The following is a 22,165-nucleotide window of genomic DNA, read 5'->3' as shown; positions in this document are numbered from 1 at the left end:
CCGCTGGTTGAAATTATCTACAGAGATCACAAGCCCCTTACTTAATTCCTATAAATTATTGATACAGTAGCTCTACCATATATCAAAAATTTTGCCTTGAATATGTCTACAAACATTTGCAAAGCAAAAAAAAAATATATATATAAATCTGAAGTCCATTTGGGATGCTTCATAAACCATGAGATAAATCGCATAGTACTGTAGGCGCATTAAATATAGTTAATACCTGTGATTTTAAGTGCCCCAGAAGAAAATTATTTAGTAGTTTCATCCATTTCAAATCAGAAGAAAAGAAGGCAAGACCTTCATATTCCTTAGAGGGTTGTACTCACACCAAAGGAATATCTTATGCTGCTGTACTCGTACTACAAGCCTGGTAGATACTTAATTAATACAAACATAAGGACAAAAAACGATCTGGAACGAGAAACTTGTTAAGATTAGAAGCTGCAATTTTGAGTTTGACTTAACCAAAATTTAGTGATTTCATATACTGAGCCATTAGAGGAAATCAGTTCCGATAGAATCTAGTAGAAAATAAATCCACACTTAACGCAAACGATGTAGACACTTTGGGCGGTAGCATGAGACGGGCATTGACCGGAGGGGTCCGTCCATAGATGGCGCACAGTGTTAAAAGGTTACCAGTTCATTCTAGACACGGTAGAACCAGAGTGACATGGTTGTGGGGAGACAGGTAAGCGAGGAGCAAAGTAAATATAGTATACATCGAATTAAAACTTTCATCTGCAACATAAAGGTTTTGTATTGGGTTGTCACTCTGTGCCACACTGATCGAGCCATGTTAATTAGGACGTAACCTTTCTGCCTAACAGATATAGATGTGATTAAAGAACACTTTGACCACGCTCATAATTCTGTTTAACATTTTAATACAGGGAACCTGTGTCCAACTAACGCACTGGCGTCTCTTTCTTTCTTTTCTGGTTGCTACGGCGACCTTTGAAATGTCGGCCTATCATTCATTTGCAAAAGTAATGTCATTTGGACTAACTAAAGTAATAACCTTTCCAGGTATATTGTATACATCGATCTTCCGGTTATTTCCACTCTGTACGTGATCATATAATATATATCACCAGACTGTGGCCTAAATGCATTTACAGTAAGTGTACACCAAGTGGCACCAGGAATAACAGTATGATGTTAACCTTGAAGAGATGTGCAAATAGCGGAAAGAATGAGATAAAAAATTACATTTACTACTATACTGAAGAACAACAAATTGCTACAGGAAACTATAATTTTGTTTGTAAAATTTGTAAATTATAGGAACAGTGAATAGCTAATATACCCTTGAAAATAGATCAGTTAAGAGTACATTAACATTAACAGTACATTAACATACGCCAACAGACAATACAATGATATGGTATCATAACTGTATCACTAGTAACATGAAAGTAATGAAATAATAATAATAACAGTAGTCACACCCAATTACCTGCTGTATATGCACAGCTGTGGAAACGATCATGAAGAGCCCTAGAACTCTCTCATAGTTTAGGATGAATAAACATATACTGGGCAAAGACGGGGGGGGGGGGGGGAAGGGTTAAAACCACAGAGAATACAGCTAACTAAGGCTAGAAGATATTCCTCTTACAATGAAAACTATAGACAAAGTAATGGTTAAATGAAAAGCACCTGTATCTCACTTGTACACGTACGTTTAAGTTTCCAGTCCATTGATATAGACATTGCATGCTGTTCTCTTGATACATGAGCATGCAGTAACATCCGTTCATACCCAGCTCATTCATCTTCTATTTTATTTAGATGCATAGTTATAACTTCAACTTCAGTTGATTTTAGATTTTCAGCCTCGACAAAAAGAGGTACTTGGACCCCGACACGTGGTGAAACATATGGTAGTGTGCAAATTAAACACTATATATGCTTCAGAGAGATGTTTAGAATATATTACAGGGTGAACAAAGAGATAAGAATTAAATACTACCGTACTTCATTACCATAGGTTGCCAATCTGCAGGCTGGATTCACGAAAGACACAGCTATGCACAAATATACAATACAAACAGGGTGTTTGGCCCCTGATCGTGGGTTGCGATTTTTGGCACCAAACATAGGGCATATAGTATACGTGTAGTTAAACGTGGATATTTAGTTCAACATTTCTGTATAGGGAGCATATTGCATCTTTGGATAGATGGTATGAGTACTCAATAACCATGGCTGAAATTATGATTCTGTGGATAATTCAAGAAACAGACAAAAGTTCAAAGGATAACTTAACTACAGAGGCACACTTGTTTATCGATGACAGCAGAACACATTCCAAACATCCTGATGAAATCTGCATCCAATTCTTAATGAATGGCATTCTCCAAATATGGATAATTGACATTGTCGGTTAGTATCATACGTAAACTCAGGCGCGTAGCCAAGGGGGGGGCGAAGGGGGCAGCCGCCCCCCCTTGAGCATATTTTTTACTCTTTTTTTATAATATCGCTAGTATTTTCAAAAGAGAAAATGCTAAGATGCAACTTACAAGGCCTGGGAAGTGCCATTTCCAGTGATCTGGGAGGCATTTACAGCCAAAATTTTCTTGAACGCTTTGCGCCAACCATGGTGGCGCTCCGCTTAGATAGTTTGCAATGCCGAATTTACAGTTTCGCCCCTCCCTTGGCAAATTCCTGGCTACGCGCCTGAGTAAACTTGAAGTAAGTGGGAGTGATATCATAGTTTCATACTGACAGCAACATGTTTTGCTTTATGCTACTATTTTGACCTTGGATTAGATAGGGGTTCCAAATTAGCCTATTAGGGGATGTGTAATTAACAATTAAGCAACAATGATACTGTACTGTATTTTACGCAAAGTAGGAAACTGAAATCCAATCATGGAGAAACACACAAAAAACAAAAAAAAGTTAAGTAAATTATAAGTGTGCTTCTATGACAGCCCTCTTGTTTGCTTCAAGTTCACTTCTGCTGCAAAATGTGTCTACTTCAAAATGTTGTCAAATAGTAAACTGTACATCTATAGTAATTGAATACAAGTTCTACTGTATCAGAATGTGCTCCTCTTTAACTGTCCATGAAAAGTTTCCTCTAGGCTTATCCTAGTAAATCATCATGGGGAAACACCATTAAATATTGCACGCTATATAATATATATCAACTTTCATAGCCGGTACCGGCAAAATTATTACCCAATATCCTTTATTATCTATTATGTTCTGCCATGCATGGAATAAAAAATTAATTATCTATAAAGTATAAGCCATCTCTTTATTTTTAATATCAAACCTTTATTCACGACATGAAATCACATACGCATGTTGTTTATTTTGGTGGTCTTTAATATGGAACATAATTTATTGGTGACAATATTCATGGAATTGCCTTAATCTTAGGCTCATCTACTACTTGCTTGGTTCCTACCTATTCCCCCCCCCCCATCCCCAATGGTGCACTCTCTCCATCTCGGCGTATGAAATAATTGATGCACAAAATAGTAAATTTGAAGAGATTTGGCATTTCTGTTAATTGTCCATGCATGGAGGAGGACAAATAGACTAAATATGAACCATATTTTTGTTTTTGTGAATCATTCTTAATGAAATTTCCAAACCGTCTAAAAAGTATACCCTCACAATCTTCCTACGGTCGGTACCGTAACACCCGGATATCTCACCTTGTCAATGTTGCCCTAAATGTGTGGTCATGCAAGAAAACACACAAGGATGGTCGACCATATGTACAGTCTGCACGCAAGCAAAAACAACCATTGATCATCAATCGATTCCAATTTACTACCACATGTACATTGCTGCATGTGTAAGTTTACGAGTTGCCTGACTGATAACGTCAATGCGTTTGTAGCTCTATGGCAACATGTACTTTCATGAAACTTAAGTTACAGTGACTATATTTTTGTCCTTTGGGTACATGATATTGATGGTGATTGCACTTCCCATTGCCTGATATTTACCAGTCCTTAGTTAATATATATGTATATTGTCTGATCTGTTCCTTTATTAACACAGTTGATCCATCTCCACTCTTGAAACTAATGACAATTACCATTAATGTGTTTGTGGATGTCCAATGTGTTTATAATTATTGTTACTCTGCAAACCTACAGTATAGCATGTACACGGTATTTGTGAAGTAGTGAACAGCTCTGATAATTTACAAAACAACACAGAATTGGGAATATATGTATGTATCTGTCTTTATCCATAATTTGATATATATGTGTTACTCTTCAACATGGCAACTATATATGGAATAATTTAATGTGCAATGCAAATTTTGAAGGTAAGAATTTTATTTTGTTTAGTATACTATATATGTGGATCCTGTGTAAAAAAAAAGAAAAAGAAACCATCGAACCGACATGTTTGGACTTGTGAAGCAATTTGACCATTTTGCAGAGCATTTGACGACGTGATACTGGATAAATTATTCACTGAAGTAACTGAACCATGCCAACCAGCGGCATAGTGACAAGTACTGTATTATATTTCTAACGTTGGGGTCTCCGAGTCATTTGCTATTGCGAAAGTGCAATTTCTACTGGAAAAGTTCTTTTATATCTACTAGATAACTATGCAGCCCTAAACACATATCAACCAGAAAGCAGCAGCAGTGTTAAGCTGAAGGGGTGATTAAAATTCCTGTGATGCTTTTGGAAAGTGATAATCTTGAAAATCAAATTTCAATCCATTTGCTGGTATAGCGTCGGCATGACAGATCGTGGCATCGGTGGCTTGGTCTTGACATTCTCTTGAGGTATCTCTCTAAATATCCATATGCAGTGTAAATGCCAATAATGGTCTGACAATATTTGACACTATCTGAATAATTTAGAAACGTGTGTACAATTTTGCATCTATGCAGAGTTTGAGATAGGCATATTGTAGTTCTAAGGCTCTGGTGCATGTCTGCTGACTCAGCATTTATGAGGCAATCATTGCAGGAACATTATTATAATAATAATAATAATTAATAATTAACAGTTCTTATATAGCGCAACTTACAATTAAGTTTCGCTGCGCTGTACTTAACCCTGGTCATTGGTAACTTGTCACACCTACACACCAAAGTGTGCACAATTCAAACAATCTCTCCTGGGGCACCACAGTGTACCACAGCCACGTGTCCTCTGGGGGACTTCCCAGCCACAAACGCAACTATATTAACAAGTCACCTTGCAAGTCCCCATTTATACACCTGGGTGAAGAGAGGCAATGGAGATAAAGTGCCTTGCCCAAGGACACAACGCAATGATCTGGCCAAGGACTGAACCTGTAATCCTTAGATCACAAGTCCACTGCCTTAACCACTTGACCACAACGCCCATTATTGCATATATGGTGCGCCTTCTCCTTTTCATGTCTTGAATTTTTGTTGACAACAGATGGAATTGTCATTTTAGCCTTTGGTATCAATCTTGTTTTTTAATCTTTATACTGTAAAGCTGAATCAAATCATATTTTGTAGTGGTAGATACAATCAATTATTACTGCAATGGTTTCATAGATGGTATTACCATCAATTTTAACATTTGATACAGTATTCCGGACGTTTCATTTGTATTTAACGTTCACAGTAACCAAAGTAAATACCATAAGCATGACCATGATTCAAAATCATTATACTGTTTTTCAACAGTCTACAGTACCTGGTTATATATCTTCACTGTAGTAAAATTATACAACAAAACAACAGCCCACTAATTTTTTATAATTTTGAACCAGACATCTTCTGAAGGACATAGCTCTGCAGTAACTCCAACATGAATGGAGCAATCAGTCGATAAAATGCTAATGCTTCTGTGGAAAACACTTGAAGTCGGTAACAATATCAGCTCAGAGATTTTGTAACCAAAGTATAGGCTACGTCTCATTATACTGCACAGTAGTATAAGTGCTGTAAATAGTGTTGAACACTCTAATGTACAGTAGGCTATCTGGAGGATGTTTAAAGCAGCAGGTTAGGAATTCTATATGTTTCTTTAATTGAAACAAAGTAACTACTGTACATGGTTTAGCAGTATGGTCTGTACAACGTATACGTAATGTTATACTTAATATCGAGAAATAGCTATACAGTGTACATACAGTATATACAAGTAAATATAAGTATATACAGTATGTATAGTATATTAATAATGTATTACATGTAAACAGTATATATATAATGTATGTATATAGTATATATATAGTATATATATATTTAGTATATATAATGTATAATATATATATAGTATATATAGTATATAAATAATGTATTACATGTAAACAGTATATAGTATATATATAATGTATGTATATAGTATATATATATTTAGTATATATAACATATAATGTATAATATATACAGTATATATAGTATATAAAGAATGTATTACATGTAAACAGTATATAGTATATATATAATGTATGTATATAGTATATATATAATGTATATATATAGTATATATATATTTAGTATATATAACATATAATGTATCATATATATAGTATATATAGTATATTATTGTGTGTATATATACAGTATAGTACATACAGTAAATATACAGAATGTATTTTAGTATTTTTTACTAGAACTTTTAAAGGATCTTCTTCGAGACAGATAGAGAGACAATTAACTAAATTTGACAGACAGCTAAAATGGGACAAAAGTAAGAGCAAAATTAGCGAGATCAAAGTGAGAGACGAAGAAAGGAAATGCCCAATAGATGCTCTATGCTGCCAACAAGAAAAAAGGTTTTATGTTATCCGTTGTTTTAGACTTTCTAAAAACTCAACCATGACAAGTTCTTCTTTTAAGTTTTTTTTTTTTTTTTTAATGACAAATATCCACCATCGGGGTGACATATTCAACACCCATTTGCAAGTCTACGACAAATTGGTAACGCGTCCTAGACACGTTAGAGAGGAGGCATCAAGTCTTATAATTTCCTATTGATACTTGACACTAATCGTCTGTATAGTCCAGCCCACACCCATTCATCTATAAACTTCAGATATTCAAAGGGTGATTTCTCCAAGACATTAACAGCGCTTTAAACCTACAAACTGCACTGATACCAGTTATCTTGATGGTCTACAACATGTATAAAAAATCCATGTTCAATGTCATTTAATTGTGACATAAATTCAACAGTGTTAAAAAAAAAAATACATTTTACGGCTCATGTCTTACGATATGGGTTTATTGCAGACACCCCCCCTCGTGATCGCGACTATGTCGACGCTTCCAATTTATCTCACGTACTTGGTTACTGACAAATGGCTCTGGAGTAAATCTTCCTCAATTATTGCCAAGGTGATGGACAGTTAGATTGTGACACTCTCCTGTTTCACTTTAATTGTAACGAGCAAGATTAATATACATCTTCCTCATCCCTTGAGAGTCTTCGAAGATCTCTACGGCGCTTTCTCTCTTTCTCTCTCTTTCTCTTAAACACGAGTAAATGTCAACATGTGTTCTATATTCTACATTTTCTGGCTATCAAAAAGTAATGTTTTCATGACTCTGGTTTTTTTTTTCTCTCGCTAGTTTCATTCAGGAAAAAGGAGAATTACTTTTCTTCAAGGCTGTCAAAGTAGGGCAATCATAAAACACCTTGTAACGTTATGTCCATCAGATAAATAGATTTCTCCTTTTTTTTCTGTTTTAGAATTTAAATTTTGGCATCACGGAAACTTGAGAGCTTGTGTTTCTGTTTTTTTTAATTTAATTTTGTATTTTCCCTGATTGTTTTCTAATGTACATATAGAGTGGACTGCAAGATCCTGTTTCTGTATTCTAGTGTGAAACTGTTTTTTATTTTATTTCTGTTACCCAAAATTAAGATCTGTGCAATGTAACAGTGAGAGAGTCTGTAAGTAATATACAGACCATAATCCTGTTCAGTGTTTGGAACAAAGTTTCATTTCAGTTATTCGTGTGACTAATGTACAGTGTGGAGGACAGCTTGGATCAGAGGATAAGTTTCAATTATCAACACATGCAACATGCATGTGTGAATTGTCACATATACTGTAATGATATATACATTACTGACTAGGATAGTGTATTCGCTATTGTGATGGTCTATGTATGGTTGTTGCTTTTATACGCTATTATGATATGTACGCTAAATACAACTATGGGTGTATCATGCTTGTGTGGTGTGAACATGTGTGCAATTACTGCTTTCACCAGGCATCGTTTTCTGCTCGTGGAAACAGGTGCATAATTTCCCAGCCCATGTATTATTGTTAAACATGATCACTGATGTCAATAGGTCACTGTTACTAGTGAAGTAACGACCGGTCCATTTACAGTATTACGTCATAGGTACGGTAACTATCTGATTGTAGTAAGACGGCTATGAGTCTATTAAAATGAACATCTACCGATCAGTGCAAACAAGGTTTTGATCAAAGCCAATTACATCTCAAAAATGAAACATAAAGTATACAGAATTAACTTTTAACATGATTTTTGCTGTTTGATCATGACCTCAAATGAACTTTGACCTACTTTTTGATGAATAATCACCCCCCACCTGACTCCCCCACCCCTCCTTAATATATGTTACAACTTCACCGCGTCTGGTAAAAATTCAACAAAGGACCTGCGAGAAATAGCCTTTCAACCTTTTCATGACAGACGGATGGACAGACAGAAACATATGGATGGGCAGACAGACATACAGACGGACACACTTTTTGTCAAGACATTAGCTCAACTTGTTGAGTACTGCTGAGCACTGCTCTTTTGGCTATAATTTATGAACATGTCAATACCACAGAATAACTGAAAGTGTCATACCCAAGAAATGACTGAATGAATTACAATTGAATGCATGATTAGAGCATATATTGATAAAATGTCAAAGGTCACAAATGAGGTCAAGGCTAATGTACTTCAAACTTCAAGGTGAGTGTATGATGATCAATGTGTCTTCCTGCATGATGAGTGATGTCATCAATGGTGGTAATATAAATCCAAATTTTGGGATGAGATCAGCTGGAACTCCATGGCTCTGCCTACTTGTTTTTGTATCTAAATATAGCCAATTCCCACTAATAGTATTTGGCTATGGAATATTCAGTCACTGACAATTGATGTCAAATATGAATTTACCGATAGAAAATCTTTCAAACTCAAGGCTGAACGTGGCCAAAAATTGTATTAATCTAATAATCATCCTTACCTGACAAAAAACAGAAGGGGAAGAAAACAAATGACAGGCTGAAAAAAATAATAACCAGCACATGATTTCTGTTGACATGTGTTTTGCATGTTTCTTCAAGTTAAACAAGTACAGAATCAAAGATGGTGTTGCTTTAAGATATTATTACTAGTGCATAACACCACATCTTATAAAATTAGTCATGTAGAAGCAAAAACAGCAGAGGAGGAAATTGTCAAGGAAATGAAGAAAGCAAGATCTCATGTAGTCAGCACGCACTGCAGCCGCACACACTGACCCACAGAATCTGTGTACAGGTTTACAAACGGCTCTTGAAACAAAATTCAGGAAAACATGTTATTCATTGCCAATGAAACTGACAAACAAGTATAGCGCAGCAAAATTTTCACACATGCAAGAACTCTAGCTGTGCAGATATATTGAAATAGCAGCTGTCATTGCTTGGTAATGTTGGTTTAATTTCCAGATATGTTACTTGACCTTCGTAGGTATTATTATTATAATTACTTATTGAATGTTGATCCAAACGTGATCTGACTATTTCACCTCGCATAGAGTGTTCAGTTATTGAAAGTTCATCCAAACATGATGGACTGCATCACCTCGCATAGAGTGCTCAGTTATTGAATGTTCATTAGAACATGATCTGACTACATCACTTCGCATAGAGTGCTCAGTTATTGAATGTTCATTACAACATGATGGACTGCATCACCTCGCATAGAGCGCGCACTTATTGAAATTATTCATCCATACATGATCTGACTACATCACTTCGCATAGAGCATGCACTCATTGAATGTTGATCCAAACATGATGGACTGCATCACCTCGCATAGAGTGTAGGCTTATTGAGGGTTCATTCAAACATGATCATCAAACTAAATCACCTTGCATAGAGCGCACACTTATTGAATGTTGATCTAAACATGACTGTAACTGATCAGACTATATCACCTCACATGTAGAATGTGCACCTTTTGATCTACCATTGATGATTCAAACATGATCAGACCACAATACCTCACATGCATATACTGTGCTGTGTGTATCACCTATGAAATGTTCATCCAACAAAGATGATCAGAATATATAAAACTCACATACAAACATGTAGACTGTGCACATATTGCAGGGCACATTTTTTTACCAATAGTCCAGTCGTCTGAGAACACAAGAATATGTTACGACAACCAAAATCAGCCTGGGAGGTTGACTGGAGGATAGCTATAGTTGTTTGACATCAAGTTCAGAATGCATTGTAACTAACGACCTCCAAATAGGTACAATGATAAACTGGTATTACCCCCCTAAACCTGGACATTCTGTAGACCAACCTACACATACCTGGTAAGGCCTGGTTGTCTGAGGTACATTTACTTCATTATTTAACAATTCCATCACATTCTAAACATTTCTTCACCCAGAGACTTTATAACATATTAGTACTAATCATGTGCACATAAAATATAAAATGGGAAATTGTCTAAACTGGATTGGATATCTTTCTTCATAATTTGATATGAATAATATGAAAACTGCACACTTGATATAATAATCGTATGAAATATAGTTACAGCTGATCGATCAAAACCAAAGCAGAAAGGTGTTTTACCCTTACAACACCACCCAGGAACACCAGACAGCTGCATACAGAGATAAAAGCAAACACAGGAAGAATTAATTGCTGAAGCTCATCAACAAAACACTCAGGATGTGGCGGGCACGTATTGCGCTATGAATAATTCATGATGCAAGATGCTTCTAAAACAAAGAAATACCAGGATTAAATTACTATGAACTAAGTGGGAGTGTACAGTAAATGTCACCTAAAGAAATTGTAATATATGTTTTTCAAGAGGCATTTTGATAGGCAACCCTGTTCCCTGTACTAGTTCTGCAATATATACTAATCTAAGAGTAATTTATACAATGGAAATTTTTACTAGCTTACTATATTTATAAACATAATCATCTATGGCTGCTTTAGAAACAGGCCCTTAAAAATTGTCTATGATGTATGTATATATATATATATATATTGTAGAAGTTATGCAATGAATGCAAACATCTCTATATTTCTCTCTTCCACTCTCTCGACCCTCTTCACGACCTGGTAGAAACGGTAAAGGACTATTGACCTCACCAATTAAGTGCCCTTACTGCATGGATTGCTTTAATCAATATCTTTAGCATCATAAATATATACTACAGCCCAACCGAAGGTCTTTGTTTAATTTTCAACAAAAAGTTTGGAAATCATATACAAACAGTTGATACAACTGAATTGAACTTGAATTGAAAATTTGAAAATTAGAAAACACACTTCTAAGGCCGTCGTCGTCGAATGGCAGATTCCGAAGGAAGAGGGTGACCTTGGATAGGGTCATTGGGGGTGCCATGCAAGAACGTTACCAATTAAAAGACTAGGGTGGATGGGTGTGCATAGGTTACAGAGACAGGTACGAGAGGGGTGAAGTACATAAAGGAGTACAGGTAGGTTAAATGGCACTGTAAAAGGAAAGTCAAATTGATACAACTTGCTTTGAACTTTATGGCATCCACAACTTTTGGCTTAATGGTATGATCATGAACCTTTTAACAGTAAGAGTGTGTATACTGTACGTACGGTATGGAATGACTGTAACCTATTTATAGTTCTACTTTTGTGTGAATTCCATCTAAATTAAGAACTCAAGATGGCTCTTGAAACTTCAGGACCCCAGACCAAATGTCCGCAAAGTACTTCACGTCTTCATCACCGGTACACATGTGACGACGAGTCGACAATTCAAACAAACAAGGGTCAAAAAATAAAATTAGACAAAATATGGATTCACGACCTAAAGAAATGGAAAGGGGTCCATATGAAAGCCAAGGATGATTGTCAAAGGATACTGGAAAATGCCGTTCGATTTTATTTTATTTGATAACCAAACTTAAGTTAGTTACTATGACATCAAACGTGGGATGCATATATATACACTGCCAATTTCCTTTCTTGCGTGAAATTATCAGTGTTGTAATCATTACACTATATCCCTCATCACAATTGAGGAATACGACGTCACTTAAATTTACTTATAATTCCATTTTTTTGTTGCATGTATAATATAAGGTACAAAGTCTGTTGTACACATTCCGAAGGAATTGGCTTTTTTTTAAAAACAAGGGGTTTGAAACTAAATCTGTTTAAAATTCATCCCATAAAAACATCAACATTTTATACCATACTTCTCTGTTTTAAATTGTTAGACATTTACCTCTGGTTTTCTTCCTTTTTTTTTTCCTGCGTCAAGAAATTCATAGAAATAATAATTAAGTTTTCTTCAATGAATTAAACAGACATTAAACAGAAATATGCGAGCACTTGCTAGACAGTTAACTTACAAAGAAATAAATAAATAATGAATGAACGAATGAATGAATAAATTATGAATGAAGGAAGTCAAACAAACAAAAGATTGCAAGACATGGAGATAAAAGGAATTCCAAGATATCTCCATTAATCCAGATAGGCTTTTCGATAAGTGGTAATGATAGTTGGTTATTATTTAAAGCAATATAGAATTTTGAAAAGTAGCATGGAGAAAGAAAAAAAACACATTCCTTTACATCACGCAAGAGTTTTCTGAATAGTATAAATTCAAGGTTTAAATTTTGCAATCTAATTTCTACTGAACGTAAATGACACAAATCGTAGCAAGGATTCACAAAACCACAATATGGAAATTAAAATGAGACCAGACCTTAATTACAGTATGCGATTTTGGTCTCAATGAGGAAACAACACTTATGTCAGATCAGCTATTCGTATTTTACTACTTTCACAACTCTCGATATATAGTTAGAGGGCCTGAATTTTTAATCGTTAAGCATGAAAGCAACATGAAACAAAAACAATTTTAAGGACACAAAGTTAATCCGTTTTAGTCTGTTTTCATTCCAGTTGGCCTTTTGAAGAATATCCTGGCTGAGAACTGCATATCAGGTCCTCTGACTTTTTTTTTTTACCAAGACAGTTGAAAACTCAGTTTGTTAAAAGCTTTTTTGTTTTCTCTATTTGAACAACTCTAGAAATTATAAAAACAGGTTTGTTGCCTGATTTACTTCTGAACAGCCCCTTGATATGAATGCTAAGTATAATTTCCACCCACATGGTGCAACCAGCTGCTACTTAAGTACACCTTAAGCTCAGAGTATAATTCGAAGGGTACACCTACAGGAAAATCAATTTTCTAAACAGTGTTGTATAAATACAGAAAGTTTTCAATTAAGTTTTGAATTTCAAGTAAGATATCACTTGAAGTATTTTATCAAAACTTTATTCAAAATCACTCAACCTGATATCCACAATTTCATGTAACTTTCATTCTGTAATGTTCCAAATGGCAGAAATAATTTGCAAAATTCCTCACTAACTACTTGAGATTCCCTACAAATTAATATTGGAATAAAGTTTGCATAATTACGATAACAAATCTTTCTTAACTTGGTTTTAAACAAAGTCCTTTTTTAGAATTTTGTATTTAAATTATGCATATAGTGAGTTTAATAACCCGCTGCACAGTACAGATGTACAGGGAAGTGAGAGGGATATGTCTCGAGGCTAACGTATTGCTTGGCTCAATGCATTAATGTGCATGTAGTATGTACACATTAATGTTGTTCATACTACATGATATACTATAGTACAGAACGTACATGAGCAGTTCGTTCTCTTATCCCATAATCATTGTACACACGTCATGGCAGACAAACGCATGCAAGGGTACATAGACTAGAACAGTCTGGTGATAATATACGTACGGCAAGTACGCACTAGCTGTACGGTAAACACACTTGAAAATGTATCTTGCAGGACGGAACCAGACACTGGGGAGCTAAATATAACATTGTGCAGTACTTGAAGGGGTACCGAAAGATACTGTTGAACGGCAAGTGGCTCAAACCAACCATCCACATCATCAAATTTGACACAAAACAAGTTAATGAACTTCCAGAACAGATCGAGGCATTTTAAAGCAGTACATATCCTTTTTTTCCCTTTTCCTTATTTTTTTTTTCCGATTGAGATACTAAATTACAGGTTCCTGGTAAAACTTAACTGTCATTAATAAGTCTGACCATGTATTTTTGACGACTAGTATTGGTAAAATATGTATTAAATCCTGTAGCCGAGCCGTTATTCCATATCACATGCAGCAGATCTGGAGTTACTTTTGCAAACGATGGAACGTCAAGATTTAAAGCCATGCTGAGTTGGATGACACCCTCGAGTGCTTTCCGTCCTAAGAGGACACCATGGGCAAATTGGTTCAATGAGTACTTAAGAACAACGATACAGTACCCGTCACGACTTAAGCCGCAGACTGTCGACTTTTCCGTTGTAATCGACCTGAAGAGCTGGCGATGTTTGACACCGCTCCCCTGCTGACCCACTTTCAGGTTATTGCCCACTCTCTCTCTCTTGACTCGACAATTTGGAAAGGTGGTCGTCATTAGGAGGACGAGGAATATTAACTGCTTAAGACTTTTCTGAAGAGGATGGTATAGATCTATTCATGTTTACGACAAACAAAAGATTAGTACATCAGGAGATGTACATACATGGAGGCTTTCTCTTCTCGAGAGAATAGAGTCTCAATTAATCTGAACCATCCCCCGAGGATGGCTTTGTTCAAATTACACCAGAAATGTTTCTAGTACCATGAATAAACAAAACAAAACCTCCATATGCCACAGCGGAATTATTACTTTTGACTAATCAAATAACGAAAAAAATAACTTACCTATCGCATAGTTTTTTATTTTTTGGGTTTTTTTGCACCGTGTCATTTCTGCAGAAGTATCGTTTGGTTTTCACCGAGTACTTTTGCAGTTTAAAGGTGCAGCTTCATGTGAGGGTACATGTACAGAATGTACTTTTGGAGTCCTTTTGTTACTTGCTATTTAAATTGCTATATTTTTGATCATCCGGAACGTTTGTGAAATTTAGCCCGGGCTGTGCATGAATACATTATATTGCAAAGAAATCTATCCCTTTATTTTTATCTGCAAAGTATAACCCACTTGGGCCGTACAGTCTGAGAGCAGCTGGAAACTCTGATATTTGCGTTTTCGTATCAATCTATAGTAAATTCATGCATCCACTTTGGTTTCTAGAGAGAATACAGTACACGCGATTTACCGTAAATTTATACAAAGATTATGTTTGCACGTGTACACACGTGTTTGTCGACCTTTCCGTTAAAATATTCACTGTCAATAAATCCCGCTTTACCAGACACACTTAACTCGAATCATCTCAATTAGGGATAATCCTACGAGACCCTTTGCATATATCCTAGAGAGGAACAGTCCATCTGCCGAGAGCCACAGGGAATTTTGACCCATCAAATTAACAGAAATTCCCTTGCTTTAGACCTTGGGTATCTAATTAAGATGTCTTTATCATCATATACATATATATATAATGAAGTACAGGTGCCTTTTTGGATTATGGTGATGTTTACCGAATTCCTTTTGAATTTTTCTAATTTCTAATTTTCTTCCTATGGCCTTTCAATATACTGCAGTGTATACTCCAAGGATCTCATGTATACAGCTTGGTATGTCACTTAAGACAATTTTAATCATAGCAACAGAAGGTAATTAACCCAAGTAGAGTTACATGCACTGGCTTGATCTCACATTGTGTTTTCCACAAAAGCAAAGTCCAATGTTGAAGAAACCTTGCAGCACAGCACTATCCACATAACTTTTAAAGGCATCCAGTATATTATTATCATCTAAAGGTTTTGAAAATTCCAACACTTACTGTACTGGTTTGGATATTTACGAGTGATGAGCTAACCTGTCTCCCCACCACCTTCGCTCTCGTTCTACCTTGCCCTATATGCCCCGGACCTCTCCGGTCAATGCCCTTCCTTCTCATTCTACCACCCAAAGTGCCTCCGTAGATTATCCGTATTGCATAGATGGCGAACAGTTCATTCAAGGCACAGTATAAAGAGTGCTAAAGTTGTGGGGAGACAGGTACAAGCAAGGAGCGAAGTTAATTCCCACACATTAGAAGGAAAACACATACACCTGTGTGTTTATCATGATTTTCAATAAAAAAAATATGGAAAATCGTACCAGATGGCAGCTCCGACAAAAGAGAGCAGAAAAAATCAAGCTGTCTGTTTGATACTTGAGTTTGAAAACTTGCACTTTAATACCAGACTTGGTGTAACTCCCATAAATCAAATGCTGCACCTGTAAGATATGACAGAACAACGACTATAATTTGCAATTTCCCCAAGTAAATTCATTTTTTTCTTTGTTTGGCAACGCTTTAATTTTAGCAGATTTGCCATAAGGTATTGATAAACTGTAGTATGTGTATAGTAGTGAATACATATATGAAGTAGTTCTGTATTCAACGTGTATGCTACAATCAACAAAACCAAGGTCAAAAACAGCTTCCTCTTCGTTTCCAAATCGATACCATTCTGAAGTCGTCCACGCTACAACTCCAATGTTATTTTCACATGCTGAGATCTTTTGTTTCTCTCATGTTTGTAGTATCATGTAATATGTACTGTACATAACTTAACTGCAAACTTGCTTACAGTAGATCTTCATTTAAGTGATCGTTTTTAAACTCAATCTCTTCCAAATTAACTGCTCAAGAAGGGTTAGAACAACTTGCAGGTCCCTTCATACGTGACGATACTACCAAAAACCAAAAATGGTAACAACAGGTAATAAAGGATATGTCAGATCAAAATCCTCCTTGGGAATTTCACATTTACAGTAATACTGTATGCTTAGGTATAGTAGGGAATATAGGCCAGACAATCACATGTATGTATGCAGTTTAAGAAAGTTCTGCCAGTATCTTGAAAATGGCCTGAAGAAAAAAATTTTACAATTCTTGTCTTAACGTGGTCCTATGTTTTCATATTTTACACCCTGACAATACTAGCCATTAATTAGTGGAAGGCACCATGTTAAAATTACGATGCTGAGGGGGGAGTGGAAGGGGAGGGGGGGGCTGCAGTGTCCTGGTGCATAGCACTATATATATTATACTCCACAGCTTAACTTACATAATAGACACTGCTGCAGTGTCCTGGTGCATAGCACTATATATATATTATACTCCACAGCTTAACTTACATAATAGACACTGCAGATCTGCAGAGATAATCCCTAAATAGTTTTAATGATGCTGAGCAGGATCATATATCTGCTGCCACTTTTTCTGATTTGTCACAGGGCCTAAGCTGGACCTAGCTGTAAAGAGCAATGTGTGGATTTTTTTTTAAAAAATCAAAAATTTTCACCATATTGTACAAACATTAATATCTAAAATGATCGACACTTGAAGAGTCACGCTAATTATCTACACAGGTTAAGTATGCACTTTTGGTATCTACCTGCATCAGAAAAACTTCAATAAAGTCGAAACTCATAAAGAGCTGTTTTCAATGTTTCCACGGAAATACTGTAAACATGTCATCATTCCTGTAAACAATGTTGCATAATTTACAGGACAATTAGAATCATTGTGACACTTACAGTTTAAAGTTTGATTGATCTCTGTAAGACAGCCTACTTGTGCATCAAATACTAAAAATATCCCATTAATGTTCACACGTTTTTGAAGAAGCTTAAATATAAACACTTTAATACAGCAGCTAACAGGAAGGGTTAAAGGGAAGCTTGAATGATCTTAAACATCGACTGTTGGCCATAAACACAATATTCATAGAACATGAAATTAAATTTGTAGATTTTGTGTGTACAAAGAATTGTTTATACCCAAACAACTTTTTTCTCAAAGGGGGAGGGAAAATCCTCAACTTCGACCCCTCCAAGGGACTGACATCATTTGTGACCCCATTCCCGGACTCTGGCTATGGACCTGCTGTGGTGTAAATTTAGGGTAAGGTGTATCGGAGCTTCATATAAGCATATAGTCAGACTGTATCCTTCTTGCTTGTATTCCAAAGACTGCCTTTTTAGTACAGTAATAGTTTACTATATTTCACCAAACAAATTTCTACTCTTTTTACTTTCAAGATCCATAGTCTAAACCTTATAAAGCTGAAGTTACATTTATCACTTTTTCCATATTAGCCCGTATTTTAGAAAACAAATCTCACCGAGAAAGACTGCCTCCATGACTAATCATTTCTATAATTTCCAACTGTCCCCACCCCATCTTCTCCCTCCCCCACCTCCTTTTCCCCAGAGACTTATAAAGGTTCACCTTACATCATCAACAATCCTACCATAGACAAGCAAGCCTCACAAGATTTTCATACAAATCTGTTTTCTCATCACGACGCGTTTCCATAAATTTGTTCACAGAAAGGAACAGGTCCTCGACAACATAAAACAAGTAGAATACTCCGTCGCTGCAAGTTTAATATCTCCCACGATGGGTTAATATTCGCACCAACTGTGATCTAGCTCTGTAACATAGACCATGCATCTTCAAGAACCTTCTACAACGTCCTGCATATGAAGTCATCGTTTTTGCCTGTGCGACCTTTTTCTTCCTCTTAATTCACCTTGCATCTTTAACGTTTGACTGATGTAGCTACAGGGCATCTACAGCTGCATTTGGTCTTGTAATTTTATTTATCTACAGAAGCATCTTGACTGTCGTTAAGTGGCCAGTAAAAGGGCGTAACAGCTTAACAGCATAGTTCTCCGAGGGTGAGCGTCATGTAATTACCTACAGTAGGTATACTCCAAGAATGTTTTCATTTTTGAGGTGCAGTAAAGTCAAGGACCAAACAGTAATATAGTAACTCAACTACACAGCACGGATTTGACTGACTGAAAAACCTTCGCTATATAAAGATACATGTGAGAAAAAAAAAGTCAAAATTGATGTTTGTTGAACCAAAATGTTTAAAATGAAAATTGTTATTCAATTGATTTTGAAAGCAAGTCACCATGACCTAAACTGTGAACTGAAACTAACAGAGATGATAAAAAGGTAGTTGCATCGCTGTTCCGGAACAATATTAAGCATCTGTCCAGAGTAGACACTATTTCCAACCGCAACCCACCCTTCCCCCCTTCACCCTTCAGATGCACTTGGAAAGCAATTGCTTTTCAGTATAACACTGTAAAATTTATGTAATTTGACAAGGTTATAAACTGTAGTGTAAGTTTCCTGGAAATACTACCGTTCTTTTTTCGAGAAAACCAACAAATTGTGAGGGTAAACTAAACACACAATTCCATGAAACATGCTCTTGCAAAATAAATGGAGGAGGGGGGGGGGGGGGGAGAGAGGGTACAATTGAGTCCAGTTAAAAAATAATGTTGTTTCTAATGGTATCCCTGCCAATCAGTTAACCCGTTCAAAGACTGACCTAACATTGCAATAATCAACAAGTCAAATAATAGTAATAAACGCAAAAATGCCTTGAAATATTTCTCTTGTGAATTATCATAAAGTATGTATCAGAAGTATTCATCAAACATAACTGTCTTTCTATGCAAACTACAAGCTTGAATTAGTGAATTTGCAATGGTATGCTCTATGTTCTCAGACAATTAAAGTTAAGTGTTCCATGTTCCCCCCCCCCCCCCCCATCCAGAGTACTCAACAATGAACACTTTGCATGTATTGCATTATACTGAATGCAATACTGTACACACACACACACATCCATCATACAAAACCAATTCTAATGTTAGAATTTGTTGTTTTCATTATCAAGGATGCCAATCTCAGAATAAACTTTTAAAATGAAAGAACAATTTCCATTATTTCAAATGCTAATTAATACACACTGTACAGTAGCGACGAATCGTTCCGATTTAAACGAACCTATAAACCATATTTTTCCTTTGTTCTTCCTTTTGCTTCTTCTTCCATTTTGTTCTTTTTTTCTGATAATTTCTCTGTGAAATGGAATGACTTGAAGTATTTTAGAAAGTCAAGAATTCTCTCCATTGATTGCCAGAAGGTGACATACTGCTCCTATTTCAGAGCTTACTGTACAACTCGATGGTATTGATTACCATAGATTTTTAATAAACTCTCCCCAAGAAAGATGCAACTTGCGGAGAACTACAGTCACATTATAAAATTGTTTGTTTGCTATAATTACGATGGTAACATATTACATAGCAAATTTAGACTTACTTGATTTTTTATTTTTTACTTTCTTGTTGCAGGGAAAGGTCTGATACAAAACAACCTTTTATATTAACAGTCAATTTTGATTTAAAACAAGAAACCCAACATAATTATCAAAAGATCTAAAGCTTGTATGATGTGTAACTTAGACTATTTCACTGATGACTTTTTACACATGTACATGTTATTATAAACATTTTACTTTGGGTGTGGTAGATGGCGAGGAAAAGTTGTCTTTGAACCAGCATATATGTTCAAGGTGCACTATTATTGTTGCTCTAATTGGAAGCATATGTCGAAATAAGATCATTTGTATTGATTTATGGCGGTGAAAAACCTTGGGCACTTGAGAAACAACTTAATCTTGTCGCTTGATCATGAGATATTGCCACATGTGACAAGCACTTTAGATACCAGACTAAAATAGAGAAGGAAACTTCACATTTGTGGAATGTGATTTCACCACAGGATTCGGTATATGTTGGGGGAAAAACCCACGGTATTAACCTATTACAAATAAGCTAAATTATACTGAGTTCACCATGACCTATAGCAGGGGAAGATGTAGGATTTTATTAAGGAGGGGGCAATATAGCCCTGGGATCCACGCCCATGCAGGGGGTCTAGAGGAATCGCCTCAGAAATAAAATAACAATTTATAACTATAAATTAGGTCCATAATTAGGAATAAACACAAGAATTGATATATAACTAATGACCACCCGGACCCACGCCTGTACAGTTCCCCTTGATAGGGAATACAAATTCATTGTTCAAATTTGGTGTAGCTTTTTCGAGACTGGCTCTTTGCTTTACATTTTTAACACTAAGTATATGGCAACTTGACTGCATATAGCATTTTGCAATGCGATATTGGATCAATTAGTCCCTACTTGTGAATCCCTGTGCAGTGTTAAAGGTGTTAAAGTGTCATCTACTGTAGTTCACAGAAACAAGATCATTATGATTTACAGAGCAATTCCATTACCTGCAAGTCTTCAGCTACGTACATATTTAAATGTATAGATATAATATGAATATTATTCCCCAGAGCTGCAAGTTCAGTAGACTGTGTCCATGTAACCAGAGAGAAATGATTAACATGTCTATGATACAATAGACTAATACAGACATGTACATGATACAAGTATATCAACAATGTGATATAATGCAATCCATGCATCATTTCTGTATAAATAGGGTGCTGAATTAATATCAGCTTCTCTTCAACTCATGCTAAAGAAGCACATACATTGATAAAGAGTATCAACCGATAAAAGATACTACTGCTATATTCTTGTGACTGAAATCTCTTGCAGGATTAGTTTAAAAGTTAAAAACAAACTAAGAAATTCGGTCAACATTTTTACATTACCGCTGTATGCATGTTAAGTTACAAATAATTCACACAAAAATAAGAAAACATTTCAAAAGGTGGATTTTTGCTTAGTTTTCTTCTGTTCACAGATACACAGACCTCCCAAGAATAACAAGATATAATAAATGTTAAGCGAGACTTGTTTTGAAATTGTATGCGTATTCTGGCATCTATAAACTCCCACACTTGCCCTCTTGGTTTTGTAAGTTTACTCTTGCAGCTGGGACATTTTGGAAATCTAGTAAATATGTAGATAATGTGTAAGATTAATTACTCGCATTATTCATGTGCAATAGAACATGGCACTCATATTCATAATGAGAGGAAATCTGCTTAAGTTTCTCATAGTCATGCATGCTGTCATCCCCATACGTGAAAGTCCGTTGTATGTGTACAATAAGACCAACATTAAGGGAATCAACACATAAA

The 22,165-nt window shown here is 35.8% G+C and overlaps 1 protein-coding gene across 4 annotated transcripts in view; it reads right to left on the bottom strand.

Moving 5' to 3' along the window:
• Window positions 1-22,165, bottom strand: part of LOC139981757 (serine/threonine-protein kinase NIM1-like) — a 103,195-nt gene that overhangs the window by 65,094 nt on the left and 15,936 nt on the right. Inside the window, exon 2 of one of the 4 annotated variants that reach the window (XM_071994311.1) lies at window positions 16,344-16,463. The exons of the other annotated variants lie outside the window; for them this stretch is intronic. The gene's annotated coding sequence lies outside the window, so the exon portion shown is untranslated. The remainder of the gene's footprint in view (window positions 1-16,343; window positions 16,464-22,165) is intronic. 4 annotated transcript variants of the gene reach the window in all.

Source organism: Apostichopus japonicus, chromosome 2, assembly GCF_037975245.1.
Source record: "Apostichopus japonicus isolate 1M-3 chromosome 2, ASM3797524v1, whole genome shotgun sequence".
NCBI lineage: Eukaryota > Metazoa > Echinodermata > Holothuroidea > Aspidochirotida > Stichopodidae > Apostichopus > Apostichopus japonicus.
Note: the sequence above shows the minus strand (reverse complement) of the source record. Positions and strands in the feature narration are given on the sequence as shown.